At 37.8% G+C, this 19,274-nt stretch overlaps 1 protein-coding gene and 1 long non-coding RNA gene across 2 annotated transcripts in view; one reads left to right on the top strand and one right to left on the bottom strand.

Annotated features, from left to right (window-relative positions):
• The window catches only part of LOC128014423 (histone H4), a 201,962-nt gene that overhangs the window by 88,236 nt on the left and 94,452 nt on the right, over positions 1 to 19,274 (bottom strand). The gene's annotated exons all lie outside the window — the stretch shown is intronic.
• The window catches only part of LOC128014440 (uncharacterized), a 30,859-nt gene continuing 29,066 nt past the window's right edge, over positions 17,482 to 19,274 (top strand). The window contains exon 1 of the long non-coding RNA XR_008183544.1: positions 17,482 to 17,806. This is a non-coding gene — a long non-coding RNA (uncharacterized LOC128014440). The remainder of the gene's footprint in view (positions 17,807 to 19,274) is intronic.

The raw sequence follows: 19,274 nt of genomic DNA, 5'->3' as shown, positions 1-19,274 counted from the left end.
AAACAACGGAAAATAAAAAGGGTTAATCCATTTTACGTCAGTTAAACCACGTTTATTCATTCAGCTGCTTATTAATTAATAAGAACAATTAATTGTGGTATGTTGTATATTGTGAAACAACCTTTTAACTGATGGTTAAACCACATGACTGTTTTTTTTTTGTTTTGTTTTTTTAAATCATTTCTATTATTTTTTTAAGCAATGAGGGGCAATGAAATTGTGGAAATGTAAAAAAAAAAAAAAAAAAAAACACCCTGGAAACCCCCCTAACCCCCCCACAGCATACATACGCCTGTGTGTGTGTGTGTGTGTGTGTTCAAGAGGTTTTTAGCTCCATCTCTCATCGTTTCTTCAGTCTCTGTCCGTCTGAATGAAGTCTGACGGCCGTGTGTTAGATTAGCTGTGTGATAATCTGAACGTATCCTGGGATGAGATTACCACGTCTATAAAAACACACTCCTCGTCCGCTCGACCAGTGAGAAAATCAATCTGCTGCCTAGAATAGAGATTTCTGTCAAAATACCCACGCTGCATGCTGGATTTAACTTTAGCAGAGCGCCAGTGTTGCTGTAAGAAAGACATAAATATGTGGGAAAAAGGATCTTAAATATTTCTGATCTCTTTTATTAACTATAATAATATCGTGTCTCCTAAATGAATATGTTTTTGTTTATGAAGGAAAGCGAGGATGCGTTAGATTTAAAGTGAAAGTCAAGGCTTTTACAGTGCTATGTTTCCAATAAATGCTGTTCTTTGAAACTTTCCATTCATCAAGAAATCTTGAGGAAAAAATAATAATCATAGTTTCTACAAAAATATTGCACAGCACAACTGCTTTGATCGGTGATAAGAAATGTGCACCAAATGACATTTAATCACATCTTATGATTAATCACTTACATGTGTGATTTGTGCAATAACACGGTTACACCATTGCCTTCAAATGAAGTGTAACACACTCCCACAGAAAAAATACAAATATATAAATAACAACACTATGTAGCACAGCATGTGCAGTTAATTCAAACACACAACGCTCGTACTTGATTTGATATTATCTAATGCAATCACACTGTGACATTTTTAACTGTTTTGTGTCCAAATACTTTGTGGAGCATTCGAGGAGGAGAGACTGTGTGAGTGTGTGTGAATAATTATTATCTGTGTGTGTGTGTGTGTGTGTGTGTGTAGGAGACAGAGAGGATGAGCACATAAAGTTGGCACACAGCATGAACACACTGTGCTGGTTCAACAAACAGAGTGTGTGTTCCCTGTGTCCTTTACTTCACACACACACACACACACACATGGTCTTATTATAGCACACAGGAAATATACCAAATATACCCTCACACACACACACACACTTGCAGGAATATTTACTAGTGAGCTGCTCGATCTGGTTTTACACACACACACACACACACACACACACACACACACACACACACACACCATAGACGTCATGTTTAATATAATGACTAGCTCTAAACCAAACTAAACCAGCAGTGTTTACTTCGTCTGTGAATCCTGTTGAACATGTTTGCTCCCCGCCGGGAGATTCGCTCAGGTTTAGGTCTGTTCTGGAGATAGTTGTGTGTGTGTTTGATCTTCGTTTGCCGATAACAGACCTGCATGTCCTCTCTGAAGAGGACGAGGTCTCTCTTAAACACTGATCGTCTTCTCGTCTGGTGTCTGGTGTCTCTTTTATCAGGTCTGGCTTTATTTTTGCTTCATCGGTGAGTTGCACATTTCAGAGCCACTGCTCTCAGTAGCACACACTCGTAATGCGTTTATGAATGTTTCTGTCTGACACATCAGACGCAGATTTTAAAGGATTTGTTGATGAGCGTAATTTATTCCTTGTTCTGTCCTGTGGAACACCAAATGAGATGTTTTGAAGAATGTCCACGCTGCTCTTTTCCATACAGTCATAGTTCATATAGTGAGCACGACCGTGAGACGACAAAGAGGACAAGAGAGCGCTACAACAATGCCATTAAAGTACTCTGAACGAAACCCAAAACAGCTTCATCGCTCGTGACAAAGATGTGCGCTCCATTCTGCTGAATGTACTTGTGGTGTACTCCAAATATTAGTGTACTTAAAGAAAAAGAAAAAGAAATCTGTACTCGCTGATAATATAATATTAATCGAATAACAGGCGACTCAAGTCTTCCTAAATCGAGTACACTTTCACAATGTTTTTAAACGCAGTTAAGCACACTTTTAAATGGTGCACTTTATAATAATGTCAGATTCAAAGTTTTACTTGAGTTCCTGTAATTGTGTTCGGAGTACTTAATCATTAATTAGTTTCAACACAAATTGACCATAATCATATTTTAAAGACAATAGAATTATGAAGTTACACACAGAGAAGTAATTGGGTCAAAAATGCTCTAAACTTCAGTTAATTACATTAACACGAATTTAAACAAAAATATGTGAATATATTAAATATAAAATGTATTTTCATTTAAATTCAAATAACTTAGTGATATAAAAAAAAATTACATTCAGTTCACAGTTACACTGAAATAAATAAATAAATAAATAAATTGATTGAGTGCGTGTGTGTGTGTGTGTGTGTGTGTGTGTGTGTGTGTGTGTGCTCTTGTTTTGTGACATATCAGGACACAACTCTGTATAATGACATGGGTATGACACAGGTATTACAAGGAGAGGGTGACTTATGAGAACATAACCCATGTCCCCATTTTTCAAAACGCTTATAAATCATACAGAATGAGTTTTTTTGAGAAAGTAAAAATGCACAGTTTCCTGTGAGGGTTAGGGTTAGGGTTGGTTTTGGGCGATAGAAAATACAGTTTGTACAGTATAAAAACCATTACACCTATGGGATGAACACACGTTACACAAAAACAAACGTGTGTGTGTGTGTATGTGTGTGTGTGCATGTGTAAGTATATTCTTTTCAAGTACATTATAATACTTCCATAAAATTACTCTGAAAAAAGTATGCTAACGTGTACTTTTACACAAGAGATGTGTTGAATATCAATATAACTTGCTATTCTCTATAATTTTCCTCTAAAATTTCATTTGCATTTCTGCATCTTCAGACTTGGTGCATGACAGTGGTTTATGACACTCTTGAACCCTTGCCATTTGACATTACTGACATCGATCCTGGTCTGTTGGGGTGTTATATTTATATTGAAAGCTGTTAAATGTCTCATTTTGTCTTCCACTGAAGAAAATGATGACCGGTTTTTAGCTGAAATATTCCTTAAGTTTGTATGAGGCATCTTAAACCACAGTGTTGATGATTCAAGGGTCAGTTATTTCCCCCAATAACTGTCCTCCTTCCTGTAATTGAGAAATGGCCCTGGAGTGTGAAAACCCACCGCATGTAGCTCTCTTTTATCTGCGAGCCCCACGTGTCTGGTATCTGTGTCACATGTACATTTGTCTCTGTGGTTCCACTTGTGTAATTACTCGCTCATTCATGTGTTTTTACACGCCGCTTAACAGTGTGAAATTAACTGCACAAAATAGAAACACAATTAATTGTGCCGCCTTGCAGACGTATTTAAGCGAAAGCCATTATGATGGAGTTAAATGGGAGAAAAACGGTGTGAGTGAAAGTGTGACGTGAAATTAGAGGGAAACTGAAGGAGCTCTCGCTGGAGTTTAACGTTACAAGAGCAGTTTTTCATGAGAGACCAACGTCTGAACGGAGAGAAATATTGGTTTGGATCGAGCAGACGGATGAACGGTTTGACACAGTGGCATCCTTTGATATGAGAGGAGGAAAGTACATTTAATAAATAAAAATCAGTTAAGCTAATAAAGAATGTATTGGTCAAATGTCAAAATACGTAAATAATAGCACAATTTATTTGTCAATGAAAATACCAGAAACGATGAATTAAATGAATTAATTGATGAATGAATGAATTGAAAAAAAACACACACATATGTGTGTGCATATATAGCTTTTTAATACCATATATATATATAAATGGTATTAAAAAGCTATTGCATGTACAACAAGTAACATAATATAATGATAAAATAAGACAATTATATGATAATTTTTTACATTATTATCTTTATTTCATAAAGTTACCAAAATGTCAGTAAATAAATTCAGTTTTATTGATTCATTTATTAACATCACATTTATTTATTTATTTATTTTATAACGTGTAGGAATACGTAAATTAAAACATATATACATACATAAATGTTAACAGTGATTTAAAAACAATAAATATGAAGTCAATTATATGACACGTTCAAACATTTTCGAAATGAGCACAACACCAGAAAATAAATTCATTTTCATTGATTCTTTTATAAATAGCACAAATGTATATTTTCATAAATAAACACAAATATAAATTAATTTATAATCGTGAATATATAAATAATCATTTATTCTTGTTTCATAAATATGAATAAACGCATACACGCATTAAAAATAATATTTTCGATAACTGTTGAATATGTGATAAAACAAGTAGGCTAAATTATATTTTCTAATATTTTCAGTAAGGGTTGGCCGATGTCTACAGTGTAACTTCGCGATGGATGATGACTTCGGCGCGGGGGATTGGGGGATCCGTGTCTGCACCGGATGTGAGCGGCGCGACAAAATACTACAGAACCAGTGATGTATAATAGAGATTCATTACATATAGTTCAGTCAATAGAATAATCAGTCAAGCTGGTGTTCCAGTGGTTTTCAACGGTGCAAATTATATAAAGAGTTTCTTAAGAGACAAACAACTTCCAGAGTTACAGTCATCCGCTGAGGCTCAAGATAGCAACACACTGTTGTACTCTCTACATTACGTCCCAGTTTCAGGTGAGAGGGGTCACAGAGGTCAGACTCTCCATCTACTTCCTCTGTTCAGACAGACGACAAATGTTTGGAGGAGGAATACACCCGACACCAAATCAATAGCAGAGATTCTCTTAAAATCACGCAGAAACAGCGTCTAAGTGGATATCGGCTTACACCGCTGTAGTTTAGTCTTTACATCACACGCATAATTACATTTGATTTATGTTTACTTGCATATCTTTACTCCTTCCTGAATGAAGTCTGAATTTCATATCTCTTGTTGAGAACATGCGTGCTTTCCTCTAGCTCTACAAAGGAAACGCAGGAATAGGTGAAACTAAAATAGTGCATGTGTGTTTTTAAATCAACAGGAGGAAACAAGCTGAGCTTCACCTCCACCCTTTGAATACAAATATATTATATATATTTATATATATCCAGACATCCAAAGACTATAGAAGCGTGTGCTCGCAGAGAGACGTACTCACCTGCAGAAGAAGAGCTTTTATTTAAATCTGATGAATTATGAACACCGACTGGGGCTCTGTTTCTATGTGTGTGTGTATATCTGTGTGTGTGTTCCCATCTATATGTGCATATGAGTGTGACACTCGTGTCTCCTCAAACACACACACACACAGAGAGAGAGAGAGAATGATTTATTCCCAGAGGAAAATGGTATGGCCCTTTTATAGCTTAGACTCAACGGCGTTCAAAGTTAAGTTTCACTTGCGTATCAGCGTTGTCTCAGCTGTTTCTCTTGTTGAGATCTCTTCTAAAACTCTAGATGAGACACAAGTGAGGTTTCTGTCGGTTGAAGCGCAGTTGTGTTTTAATATCGGCGCGTAGAAGAGCTCCACAGAGATCTGCACTGAACAGATGACTACAGAAGATACAAGTGTTATCAGATGAAACAAGCTCTCCATCAGTAAATCAGCTCCGAGGATCTCGCACAGATTCTAATTAAACCCCTGAATTAAATTAACATCTCATCTGCATATAGCAGGTATAACAAGCATCGTTTACAACCGCGTGACTTCCTAAAGCAGCACTGCTGGGATTGGTGTGCTCCGGCGTCCTCGTGAACACAATCATTTAGGGAACGCTGACGCCGTCCGGATGGGTCTTTCAGTTTTTTTCGTGCAAAGTGGATGTGACGAGGCTTTGGATGTGAAGTCAGATGAATAACTTAAGTTGTCTTAACAATATCAGTCCCAGGATATTCTGGATGATAGCAACTAATCTGTACTGTTAGCATCGAAATCACCAGTGACTTCATAAAGAAGAGATTGGGGGAAAGCTGTCACATGATGTTTTCGCACTTTTGATTGAATCTCATATTACAAACAAAGATAATTCTACCCAAGTGAACAGTTTTAGGTTTTGTGCATGAATGCTTGTGTATATATATAAACTAATGTTTGACGTGGTACTTTGATGTTTATTTTAATAATGCATTCATAAGTAAATCCTCTAGAAACCTCAGACATATTAGAAAGAGCCGAAGTGCTGACATTAAGTGTGTAAGTGTATATGTGTGTTTTGGCATTAATAAAGAGCCCAATTAGCTTACCCGGCCCTTTTCTGCTCGAGCAATAGCGGAGGACACCTCACAGGGCCTGACAGAGCTGAGAGAGGCCCCCAGACAACACACACACACACAATTAAAAGATGCAAGCTCCGCGAGTTTCCAGCTATCCTCATATTCAGACATTCAATATTAGCTTGACTCGGCCCAGGAAAAATGGGATCGATGCTCATTTGCATATTAATCAGTCACATTCGCATATTCATGAGATAATATTTTTTTTTTATCCATTTCATTGTTTTACTCAAATTTTATGAAAACTAGCATAGCAGAAAGCTATTGTTATGGCCTAATTATATATGTTATGGCCTGTATTACATAGTTTGCAGTTATATAGTTTATAGGGAAAATGTTTTTGTACTAATATTTCCAGAACATTACTAAAGACCAGAAAACTTTTAATAAACATAACTTTGAGAGAAAATTGCAAGAACATTCTGGAACATTAGCTTTAAATATTAGTGCTGTCAAACAAGCTCTGGTAAACATTTACACTGACAGTTCAGTTTTACCATGGGAAGAACTATAGCTCATTAGCATAGAATAAGCTAATCCTGTACTGGCATGGTATATTAAAGTAGCATCTGAAACCATGGCACCACCTCAGGACAGTTTTGAGAGGGGTGTTAACCTCTCACACTGCTGATTGATTATCACACACATGAATATTCATTTCAGATTAAACACAACCAAAGACAAGGACACACTGACCTTGTTCTGGAATAACACTGTACCGTCGTCCGCATTCTTCACTATACTCAGCATAAGTGAGTGTCGTATGTGATCTATAGGTGTGTGTGTGTGTGTGTGTGTGCAAGTGAAGAGCACTTTGGCTCAGACAGTGTGCCAGACAAGAGCATCAGGAGTGAGTATATGTGTGTGTGTGTGTGTGTGTGGAAGCCGAATGCGTCGAGGGACTCTGAAACAGCGGTGAGGCAGTTTGATCCCAGGAAACATGGGAAATGGACTTTCCTTTAGAGCTTTTACTGTAATTGTTTGGGGGTAAAGCAAGCGCTCTCCCTCAACAGATGGCGAATATCACTTTTAATCAAACACGGACACCTCTTTGTAATAAATCACATCCACGCAATGGCGTTTTCCTTTCTGAAATGTCATCGTGGCTGGGCAAATTGAAGTAGTTGTCGAACAAACAGCAGGAAGAAAGCATTCAAAGGGTGTGAAATAACGTTCGGTGATTTTCCAGCTCTGCTAACAAAAGCTTTGACACAAACACTTTGTGTTAGAGCCCGACCGATATGGATTTTTGGGGGCCGATGCCGATATTAACTCGAAAATAGCCGATTTATAAGACGATATTTTGATTTTGAAAATAAACTGGATATTAGACCCATTTCCTATAAACTGCACTTACACAACATTCAATAGCAAAATATCTGCCTGTTCTATGTAACTGGGCTGTATAAACCATTTTCCAGAAGGGATTTATGTAAAAAAAAAAAAAAAGCCTTAGATTACGGTCTCAATGACTAAACAATTGCACATCAAAAGTATATATTTTTTAATGATCAAAAAACAGTCTGGTTTTAAACATTTAACACTTTTATAAACGCAGACACCGTTATAAACGCCGATGCCGATTTAAATGCAATTAGCTCATATCGGCCGATAATATCGGTCGGGCTCTACTTTGTGTATGTTTAAAAACGAGACTTTATGCTAATTAGAACCCCATACATGTACACTAGGTTTCTGTGTTAGCATGTTGCTAAGCTAACTGTTATTTCCATGAGGGGCTCATGTGGTTCTGTCGTACAGCTTGGCAAGGTAACTCTGAATGTTGTCTAGGCATCTCACTGGGATTCAGAGCAGTAAATGTCGCGCTAGAAGAGGATGTGTACTTCCTGCTGGTGACAGAGTAATCTGCGCGGAGAGAATTATAGTTATGAAGCCGTCCGCTCTTCAGCGGCTGTGTTTAAAAGAAGCTCATGAAACACCAGGGTTACACACACACACATACACACACACACACACTGAGAAGAAATCATAATTGAGTTGATATTTATCAGTGTGTTTTCTGAAAATATTTTAATAGCTAGTATTAACACATTCTGTGAGTTCCTGTTATTGATCGTATGTTGCTCTGTTATAGCTTAGAAGACAGTAGCCTCCCTCTCTGTCCAGATATGAAGGAGGCAGGTATGTAGAGGCACAGATCGAGCGCACACCTGCTGTGCTGCCTGCGTAACCCCGTTAGCTCAGACCGGACTGTACGAGACAGCCCTCTGGTGAATAACAACCTGTCATCTGCTCACCCGTGTGGCCAGAGCCACTTCCTCCCGCTGCTCGCCGACTGACCTTCCTCATCACACAGACGTCTCTCTCACTCCCACAGCATTAAATATTCATGCCGCGCCAAAGAGAGTGACTCTACACTTCTCCATCCCGTATCCCGCGCTTCCTCGCCGTCTCGTCTCTTCCTGTGTGTGTGTGTGTGTCAGCTGAAGGGCTTGCAGATACTCTGTGTCTAACATGGGCCTTTAGCCGTGACTGTATTCTCTAGTTAGCACAGCATCTCTCTGACTGTGTGCTGTTTGTTTGGCTGCCAGTCACTCTGCGTTCACCTGTCAGCTCGTACCCGCGTCCACGGGTCATTCAGCACTTATACCCTTAGTTTGTTTGCACTATGGGTCAACTGTGCTCGTTTGCAGGACATGAGGTGTCCCGTATTGGTCACAGTAGCCATTGTTGTGTGATATATGATGCGTGTGACAATCTGGACATTTGAAAAAGACGAATTAATTATTTGATAATAATTTGTAGGGATGCACGATATTTAATGTGCGATATTTTAAGGTGCACATTAAATATCACGCATTCCTAATAATTTGTGATAATTGTTAATGATAACAACCTAGCATTATCATATGGTAATTTAACATATAAGCCTTTTATCATTGAATTTCGAGTGAATTAAAATAACACTGAAAAAACTATGGTTTTATGAATTACAGGTAATATTGAATATCACTTCTGCTGCCTTATATTTGTTCATGTGAAAAATTTTATTAAATTAATTAGTGCTTTCAAGCGGTCAGTCGCAATTAATACATTTTGGCATACAAAATAAAAGTTTTTTGTTGACATAATATATATGCAACCGTATATATATTTAAAATATATATTCATATAACTTATATAATAAATATATTTAATATATAAATTACATTTTTCTGCATATTCACTTGTATTTTGCTTGCGATTAGTCTCGATAAATCATTTGACAGCATAAAATAAGTGTATTTTATGTTTATTTATTTTAAGTTCTTTAATTCAGTTCTCTCATCTCAGTTTTGCATTACTATAAAGTTTTTGAATTATAAATATTATGAAATAAATATTTATTATACATAATACTATACTGTATATAATATATATCATAAACAAATAAGTAAAATTATATACTACATCATAGTTGGGGGGGGGATTGCTAGTCAATTTCATAATTACAAAAAGAAAGAAACCTATTGCTTTAAATGTTTTGAAGAAGAAAACAAAGATATGGTGTTGTCGTGTACTCCAATAATCTTTACTACTAACAGATTGTGTATTTGTTTATTTATTTATTTTACAGTGTATTGTGTTGAATACTGTTACCGTGATATAAAATGACTGAGTAACACAAATATTTGTTGGTGAATGTGAGTATTTATGCACGTTTGTGCCGTTGATTCTGACATAATGGATGAAGGGGAAACTGAACAGTGTGGTAACTGCCTGATGTTGATGTTAGTCAGAAGATCACGGTTAACACAGCTGCTGTAAACATCTGTGCACTCCATCAGTATGGCCCAAACATCTGCGCTTCTTTAGCGTCCTTTATCATATTTCTATAATCCATCTCTCATAATTAAACCTGTGGGAATGAAGGAACCCCGCAGTGTGTTCGTGGACTTTGAGAGCTAATGAAGCTGGACAAGTGACTAAATATCACTCAAGAGCGCTAATCAGGTTGAAACCAGCAATTAAAAGATCTGAATATTAAATATATGATTAATAATTCAGCTATTCATAATTCAGTGATGTGCAATTGTGTTTTTTTTACTAGATAGATAAATAGCTATATTGCAAATAAATGTATTTTTATTCCATTTCCAATATTTAAAATTTGTAAAAATCGCCTCCACACCACTGATATTTGTATCCTTTTGTTTTGGGTGCTTAGTGTGAAACTGGCGTCCAAAGAAATGTTTTGCTCTTTTGATTTTTCTCTCTTAGCTCTTCTGAAGTGGCAGCTTTAGTGTGAACAGCAGACGGGACGCTGAGGGTTTGGGGATGTGTTGTGGAGTGAGATGGGGTGATGGCGAGGCCCATGCAGTCCAGCAGATTGTCTAGTATCTGCACAAGGCCTTGAGCGCTGAGGGGTTTGTTGAGGTTTGCATACGAGTATTAGAGTGGAGCACAGTCATATCTTGAGCTCGCAGATAGTGGCGGTTTGTTTTCCCTTACGCATTTCTTTCTTAAGAAGATTGAACACCGCCACCACAACACAAACACACCGGCGATATGAGATGATGTGTGTGTTTGTGAGTGAAATTTAACCCACAGGAAAGAAGATCACAAAGGAAATTCTCCTAGACCCTAATGAGACCAAACAGAGCAAATGATTTTAATGTTGTATTTTTCCAGAGAAAAAGACCTTGTGTCTCCTTGACCATAAGAGATCAAGACATTGTCTCAGATTTGCCAATTGATTGCTTGTTTTTTTATTTATTATTATTATTCTACCAAACAATTGCTTGGAAAATGTCACAGTTTGTGTTGCGTTTCGTCTTTTTCATTATTATTTTCATTCGTCTCTTGTAGATGAAACAATCACATCTCCAGAGCTTTGAAAGCTTCCAGTGAGCAGTAAAATATTCCTCAGAGGATATCTGGGGTCTACATAATGTACATATTTCTAGAGGCCAACAAACACTGAGCGGATAGTGTGTGTGTGTGTGTGTGTGTGTGTAATTACCGACACCCCGGCTTCAGCTCTGGTTCATGTCGCCCGTCTCTAATTAGCGCAAGCATAGGGAGGGTAATTTATAGAGTGCAGAGTCCCTTTGTTAAGCTAACACACAGCAGGTCTCTGGAGGAACACACTCCTGACCATGTGTTCACACACTTCTGTATTCGTGGCTGAGGACTGCTTGTGTTTGTGCACGTCCTCCACCTGAACTGACCTGAATCTGCTGTTGAGATTTAGTGAAGCACACGTGATTGAGAAACATCTAGACCTGAGATCAAGCCGATCGGAGCGGCCGTGGTGCTCGATGAGCCGGATCGATGTTTTAATCCATAAACGTCCTTTTCTCAGGATGTTATGAGACATCAATCATCATTCTCATGCAGGTGTTCCTCGGACGAGCGCTTCCCTGTAGTGCGATTCCTGTGTGCTCTGTTCCCGTATCGAACAGGGACTGCTTTAAAGCGTAAGCCGAGTATTGGGAAGGAATACAATATTCCAATGCTAGCTTTAATCCAAATGTTTAGACACACACAATAGCTACTAGATGTTTTTCTCAAGGTGGTCTGCAAAGGCTGGATCTTAACCATCATTAACGTCTCGATATACAAATACACGCTCCGCGCAGAACCAAAAAATGGAGTTTGTTGTTAGCATAATGCTAAGCTAAAGCCCAAAGCATTACGTTTTGGCGTGCACACTGCTTGAAGGCATAGCATCTGGAAGTATACACAGACAGCAACATACGTGCTAGCGCTGGGGAAATAAACTGATGCGGCTTGAATTGAGAAGTGAGAACCACATCGATTCTGAGATTTTTCTGAATACATCGCGATTCTGTCTCGAATCGATTCTGAGCTTAGTTTTGTGCTTTAGATATAGCTGTACTCTGCTTGATTCCAATTCCTTACACATAGAACCTAAAATAAACATTCATAATGTTCAAAAAGTTTGAAGCTAATTACAAGGGTGTATTTCAGATCACAAGAGTGAATCACAAGCGCTCTTCTTCTTCTGCATCATAAGACTAGAGCACCATCTGCTCAGAATCGATTCCAGAGAGAATCGCGATGCATTCGGAAGCGATCCGTGAATCGTGATGCATCAATGTATCATGACAGCCCTAATATTCACATTAGAAAGGTTGAACTTTGTCCAATGTTTGTGCTATTGCTCTATAGACGTAATGAGCGATGAGTGTTGCCCCCTTGCGAACAAACTCATTAGTGCAAAAATATGCCCATGTACACTCTATTTTAGAGTATAGAGCTTCAGACGATTTGGGCTTTGTGCATATTATGCTGATTACAAAATTTACATCACATGATCTGTAAAAATACCCTAGTGGACAAGTAAAAAGTAATGTTTGGATTAAATGGATGCGAGTCTGACATTTTCATATGCGTTTTTTGTTAATCATTAAAAAAATGTGTCAAGCACAGAAACCGATGCGTATTACTTAATCTAAAAATGAATAGAAAAACAGTACTAAATGGAGTCTTCCAGCAATGAGGATGATTTTGTTGCCCTCTCGCAAGTAAAGTTTAATTCAGGATGTCAGTGGCTCAGTTTGATGCTTTGCTTTGTTAGCGATACTTAAGCCACATATTTAAAAAAGACCAACAATTTCTGTGAACTCGGTGGGCACCTTTAAAGTGCTTTGTGCTAAGAGAGGAAGTGGATGAAGTTGGCAGTCACCATTCTGGATTTTGCCGTTCACTTGTACGGTGGCTCAGAATTGTCAAAACACCTCAAAATGCTTGCTACGGATGCGAAAAATGCAGAAAATCGAACCCACTCTGTTTTTATGAAGGATGGAAGTTTCAGATGGACTGTGTAAATGTGATTGACACAACATTAGGTTGTATGCATTTTTCAACGTGCAAAAATTTCGGAAGAAAATTTCAGGCTCAGTGTGCAATGACCTTTAAGCGTTGTGACATCCTAGTAAATGTAAAAAATACTATTCAGTACCTTTTGGTAATGAATGGATTGGAATTTTGATTATAATCATTAAGAAATTTGTGGTTTGTCAGCCATCTTGGATTTTACCACTGACATTGTTGCAGTGCATTATGGGATCAGCCAAAAAATAGGCTCAGTTTTAAAGGTGTTAAAGTCCTGTTCTCACCAATGATGATAACTCTATACATTTTTAATAATCAATCGAGCTCGATAAGAATAGTAAAATTTCACATCACAACTGTAACAATAACGACATAGAGATATGATACCTCTGGATTCAAGTTTTTTTAAAGATTTCTAAGCTGATGAATGTTTGTAGACCTGTATTGTGTTTTAGTGATTTAGGATGGAAATATACTGCTTTTAATGAATGGGGCGTAAAGCTAGAAAATGGTCATCTAAAGCTAAATTGTTATTGCTTATTGGTACAAGAAACTTAACATAAACTGGGGGGGGGGGGGGGGGTTAATGCCTGTAAGCAGTGACTCGAGTGTATTTCTCTCTCTGTGTAATGCCCTGACCAGAAAGAAGATCCCAGCTGAAGCCTCCTATCCATCTTCACAATCTCAATATTCAATCACTGAGCTAATTGCATAGAGGAGAACAGAGTTAAAATCATGGCTCGTCTAATAAATGGAACCAGTGTTAAATAAAGACCAATAAAATCCTCTTTCAAATGTTGAAGATCTATTGTTAGTTTAACTATGTTTTGCTACGATTAATAGATACCTGATCGTTTTATAGTAGTTTAATCAAACATGAAAAACCTGTCATCATTTTCTGATGTCATATGACTTTCCTTATTCTATTATTCATTCAAATTTCCAATTAATCGCAAATAGATGATTCCAATCAGCAATTATTTGTTTGTAAAATGCTGCATATTTTAAAACATTTTTTTTTCCAAACAGTTGGGCCAGACATTCATTCTGCTCGTGTCTTGTTAAACTGAATTTGGTTGTCTTCGCGGGACACATTTAGATCCACCTGTGGCGATTGTCATATAGCTTCTCACAAACCATCCCACCATTTGAAGAAAAGACTATGAATAATAATTTCATTACTAGCAGCCCTGCGTATCCGACATTCTCTCGCTGCGACTGCAGAAATATTCGTCTTTCTTAGCCCCGTAAGCCGATCTCTCCTTTACCCGACTAATGTAGGTTGTGTTCCATTAAAAAGCCTCTGTGTACGTCCGCCCTCCCAAGTAATGCCTTTGTGGGAAGCATTGATCGAAAGCCTTTCACACACACTCACACGCAGCTGGCAATGAAGTGGACGAGAGGATATCGGAACGTGGCGCTTCTGCCTAGAAACCCCTGGAAAGGTGGCATCGATTTCGGCCCGGGGAGAGGTGTGATTGATTTAAATCTGATTTCCTATTTCCTATCTCCTAATTGAAATAAACTATGAAGTTTGCTGCTATCAATAGACTCTACTGTAAATAGGCACGTAATGCCTGAGGGTAGGATTGAGTGTCTGCGCGCATGTCTCAGACCAAACCTGCTGTATTTTGGACTTGGTATCCAGAAGATCTTGTCCAAAATGTTTGATTTAATTGGTTATTTGTTCGCATCGTTCATTTGCTCAGTCAGCTGGCGTGTAGAAAGCGAGTTTGGCTGGTGCATTAACTGTGCCAGCGAGGAAAGGAGAAAGTTGTGGTGTCCTGCTATAAATAGGGACTACAGAAGGACTCCCCGTCGCTCATGTTCTGCAATGCAGAGCAGCTCAGTGGGAATTCTGGGAAAATGAGTCCGAACCTGTCTGGATGTGGACATGGGGCATGACTGTGTCATGAAGAGGGGTGCGCGCCTGTCAGTGACTTTACTGTTTGGATATTTCTGCCACAAGGCCCCAGAATGTGTGGAAAATGAAAGATTCTGGAGACGCTTTATGTTCGGGACGGCTAATCATGAATTATTAACAATAAAATCGTGCTAGAAGGTTTTTGTTTGGAATTGAACTCATAAACTGTCCTTACTTCCTGACGGATATCAATGATATAGGTGTCCTGAGAAATCGAGAAATCCCAGCCATACTCTGTGACCAGTGAACAACAGCCAATCAGAAACTGTCTCTGCCTGTCACTCAATGTGTAGGCTTGAGTTTGCGAACATGTCTTCAGAGAACAGTGTTTTGAAGGCCCGGTACGTGGTTGAAGGCTAAAGGCTAGTTCACGCTACAAAACGCAAACAGACATGTTTATCAGGTTTTGTCGGTTCTGTTGCCTCATGACTTTGATCAGCATTTGTTATTACCGACTGAACGTGTTCAATCAGCATTTCTAATGAATCGTGGACTGTCTGAGAAGTAAAGTATTGTAATCTGGTGGTAGTCAATATTGCTCTGTCGGTTTACTTAGCAAAATGCTAAGAAAACGCTAACAGCACCTTTAATCGATGCAAATCGCAACTACAATACTGTAAAATCAGCCTTTAAAAATTTTAATAAACAAATAAAAGAATTTCTTTGTATAATAATTACATACATTTGTTTTGTTACATATTTTGAAGAAAAAAATAGCAAAATGAGGCAAGATGAAACGTAAACGTTAGTGTTCAGATTCAGAGACCGTAGATTCATAGCTAAAGTAAAAAGCTCATAATTAAGACCTTGCAAAAAGACAGAAACTGTGACAAAATAAAAAGCATAATGTGAGCAGACATCATAAAAAAATGTTGCAACTTATGACTTAACAAAGACTGAACCAGCTGGCTAACAGGAAGTGTGACAACAACTCTTCAAAATAAAAGTAATGAACAATATATATTCAGTATTTACAGTGTCGTGCAATATGTATTTATTTATAATTCATGTAATTATATTGAATTAGTTTGGATTATTATTTTGCCCCACCCACATGTATTTTGATTACATTATCAGAAAAGCTGTTTAGTGGAAAATGAAGTGATTACGTTTAATGAATGATTGTGATTGGATGTATATATACTGTGTGTGTGTGTCTGTGTGTGTGTGCGTATGTGTGTGTGTGCGCGTGTGTGCGTGCGTGTGTGTGTGTATATTTATTTTATTTATTTATTTTTTCTCAACATGCACAAATGAATCATTAAGGGTCAATTTAGATTTCATGTTTAATGGTTTCCCCCTAATATTATATTCTTATTGTCATGGTTTTTCTTTAAATTAAGATGCAACAGTGCAGTGTGGTGTCCTTCGATTTCCTCTCTCGGGTGCGTGTCCTCTCCGCTCCTCCTCCAGGTGGGACGTCTGTCCCAGCAGATGATGTGATTACGGCAGCAGTGGCCTGGCCACCTCTTCACCTCATATACATTTGTGTCACTCTCTGTCTTTATTTCATTATAGAGGGGAGCGGCTGGCCTCCAGGGAGCTCTGTATACAGCCTCTTATAGACGTCTTTCAGCACATCTCCTAACGGCTCCTACATATCAGACTAATGACTCAAATTAATAGCAAGCTGCAGAGTATTTCCGACTCTGCCAAGAGCCCCTGTACTTCCTTTACATAGTTTGCACCAGCAGGAGGAACTCCTGTGAAATCACAAAGGAATCTCATTCAAACTAAGCTTTTTGATGACATTGTTGGCCAATCCCAAGTTGCTGTATTTTTGTTATGATTTGAACAGAAACCATGGCAAAAAAAAAAAAAAAATGTAAATATTGAGAAGCTCACCTTTAAAGTTGTCCAAATGAAGGTCTTAGCAATGCATATTACAAATTAAAAGTGAAGTTTTGATATATTTACGGTAGGAAATTTACAGAATATCTTCATGGAGCATGATATTTACTTAATATCCTAATGATTTTTGGCATAAAATAAAAATGGCTAATTTTGCTAACTATTGCTACAAATATACCTTTTTGGTTTTGTGCTCCAGGGTCACATTTTATTATTCAATTTCACCGTCAAAGGAGCTATAAAATATGAGGCCACAAAGTAGAAGCCAACTAACTAACTAAATGCAATTGTGAAGAACAAAAGCGATGGTAATTTAGTTGTAACAAAATTTACCCTGCTATACTTTCGTAAGAGTCACTATAAACGCACAATCATTTAGTCCAAAAGTTGAACAAAGCAAAGTTGCTAAATCTTATTTTGATGGTTGTTTGCCCTTATTTGTTCATTATTTAATTTCTACTTATTTATATAGCTGTCCATGTCCTTCTTAATTGCATAGAAGACATTGAAGGTGTGTTTCCCAAGGTGCCGGATGGTTTCCGCTAGGGTGCGTTTCCACTCGTGCTCGGCATGAGAAGCAGCTAGTTTGTAATGCTAAAGAACGGTGTACACAAAAGAGGAACGAGCCCTTCCTCCCATAAACCATATTCCCTACTGTCCTCCATGCAGATTTGTGGGAAACACAGGCAGACGAGGAGGAGGAGGAGGCTGAGAGCGGAGAATCAATATGCAGGAGCGGCCGGCCGGTCTTTTGTATGCTACATGTGCGGCAGGGCTACGAGAGCCAGAGCCAGGAGTTAGAAAAGCAAAGGTTAATTTCATACATCAACTTCCATCTGCATATTTCTTTATACAGGAGTGCCGCGGCCTTTGTGCAGGGTTTCTTTTTTCAGAGAACCTGTTTGCGCTGCTAATTTAAGATAGAAGATGAATAGAGAGATGCGTAGATTACTCCAACTCCTTAAAGAAGATTAACGCTCGCATTTCACGTTTAGAGGCCTCTGATCTGTGTTAGTTAGTTAGATTCTCGTGTGTTTCTGTAGTTTTCTTAGGCACTGTACCATGGTAATATTAGAGGATTTAAATATATAGTAATATTTCAGTGCCATGTTCTAAGTCAAGGGAGAACCCTTTTCAATTAATGGCCAAAATTGGTGCGGTTTTGTGGTAATTGTATGTACAAAAGAAAATATGAAATTCTAATGTACATGAATCCTTTTGGCAGTATATCAGATTACTTAGACAAAATGCATGCAAATATCAGTCATCACTTTATATCTCCCAATAAGGCATTAGTAAAATGATGTTTAAAGGGATACTCCACCCCAAAATGATAATTGTGTCAAATGTCTAAATTATCATTTTGGGGTGGAGTATCCCTTTAAATTCTTCAGAACTCTGTTGTTAAATTTTGTTGGTAGCAAACCATATTATGAAATGATGATTGAGAGAAAAACAAAAGCCTGATGGATCGTATTCAATACGGTTTAATATGATATTGTAAAGAATGATGTATGGGATAATCAAATAATTGCTATGCCTTGAAATATTCATAACATTCTAAAGTTCTTTTTAACTGACTTTACAAATGTATTAAAGATTCCTCATCAGAAAAGACAAGTGAACTGCGACCTGGACATTTTTAGAATTGTCAAGGACTTTTACTTTTTTAAAACAAGTCTAAACTATCAATCAGATGGCAGAAGGCATGTAGTAGATGGTTTTTCAGCAATGTTTTGATCACGTTGAAGCCTTAGAAATGCATGTATCTAAAAGGATACAGTAGGTTTTATAGGGTGTCACAGTACTGTAAAACCATCAAAACCAAACCAGCTTGGGCACGCTAGAAGCTAACTAGTCAATGAGTGGATAAAAGACAAAAATATTATGAGGTAAAAAACAGTTACAGCTCAATTCAAATGTGTTGTTTTTCCCCCGGTACAAACTCCTAGCATCTTAGCTTTGTAAAACTGCTAGCGTGCGTGTTGATCGACCAAGTATAGCATCAGGCTGGTGACTGACAGCTCTGGAATAAGTGTACAGTGTCATCAGTGAATGCTAGCGCAGCGCTAAATGATAAACATCAGTAATTTAAACCACACAAGGGCGGAAAAAAAAATCCCTTTTTTAAGCACTGTCAACAAACTAGCGCTCCTCTGTTTAGCCCACGTAGCACCCCTTCAAGGAAACAATCAAATATTCATAAGATATTATCCTTCCAGAATGATTCCCGCTGCTTGTTTAGCTTTAGGAATTTAAATGCCACTGATATGAATAGA

This window comes from Carassius gibelio, chromosome B25 (genome assembly GCF_023724105.1).
Source record: "Carassius gibelio isolate Cgi1373 ecotype wild population from Czech Republic chromosome B25, carGib1.2-hapl.c, whole genome shotgun sequence".
NCBI lineage: Eukaryota > Metazoa > Chordata > Actinopteri > Cypriniformes > Cyprinidae > Carassius > Carassius gibelio.
The sequence above is the reverse complement of the archived record's forward strand: the minus strand, read 5'-3'. Positions and strand labels throughout refer to the sequence as shown.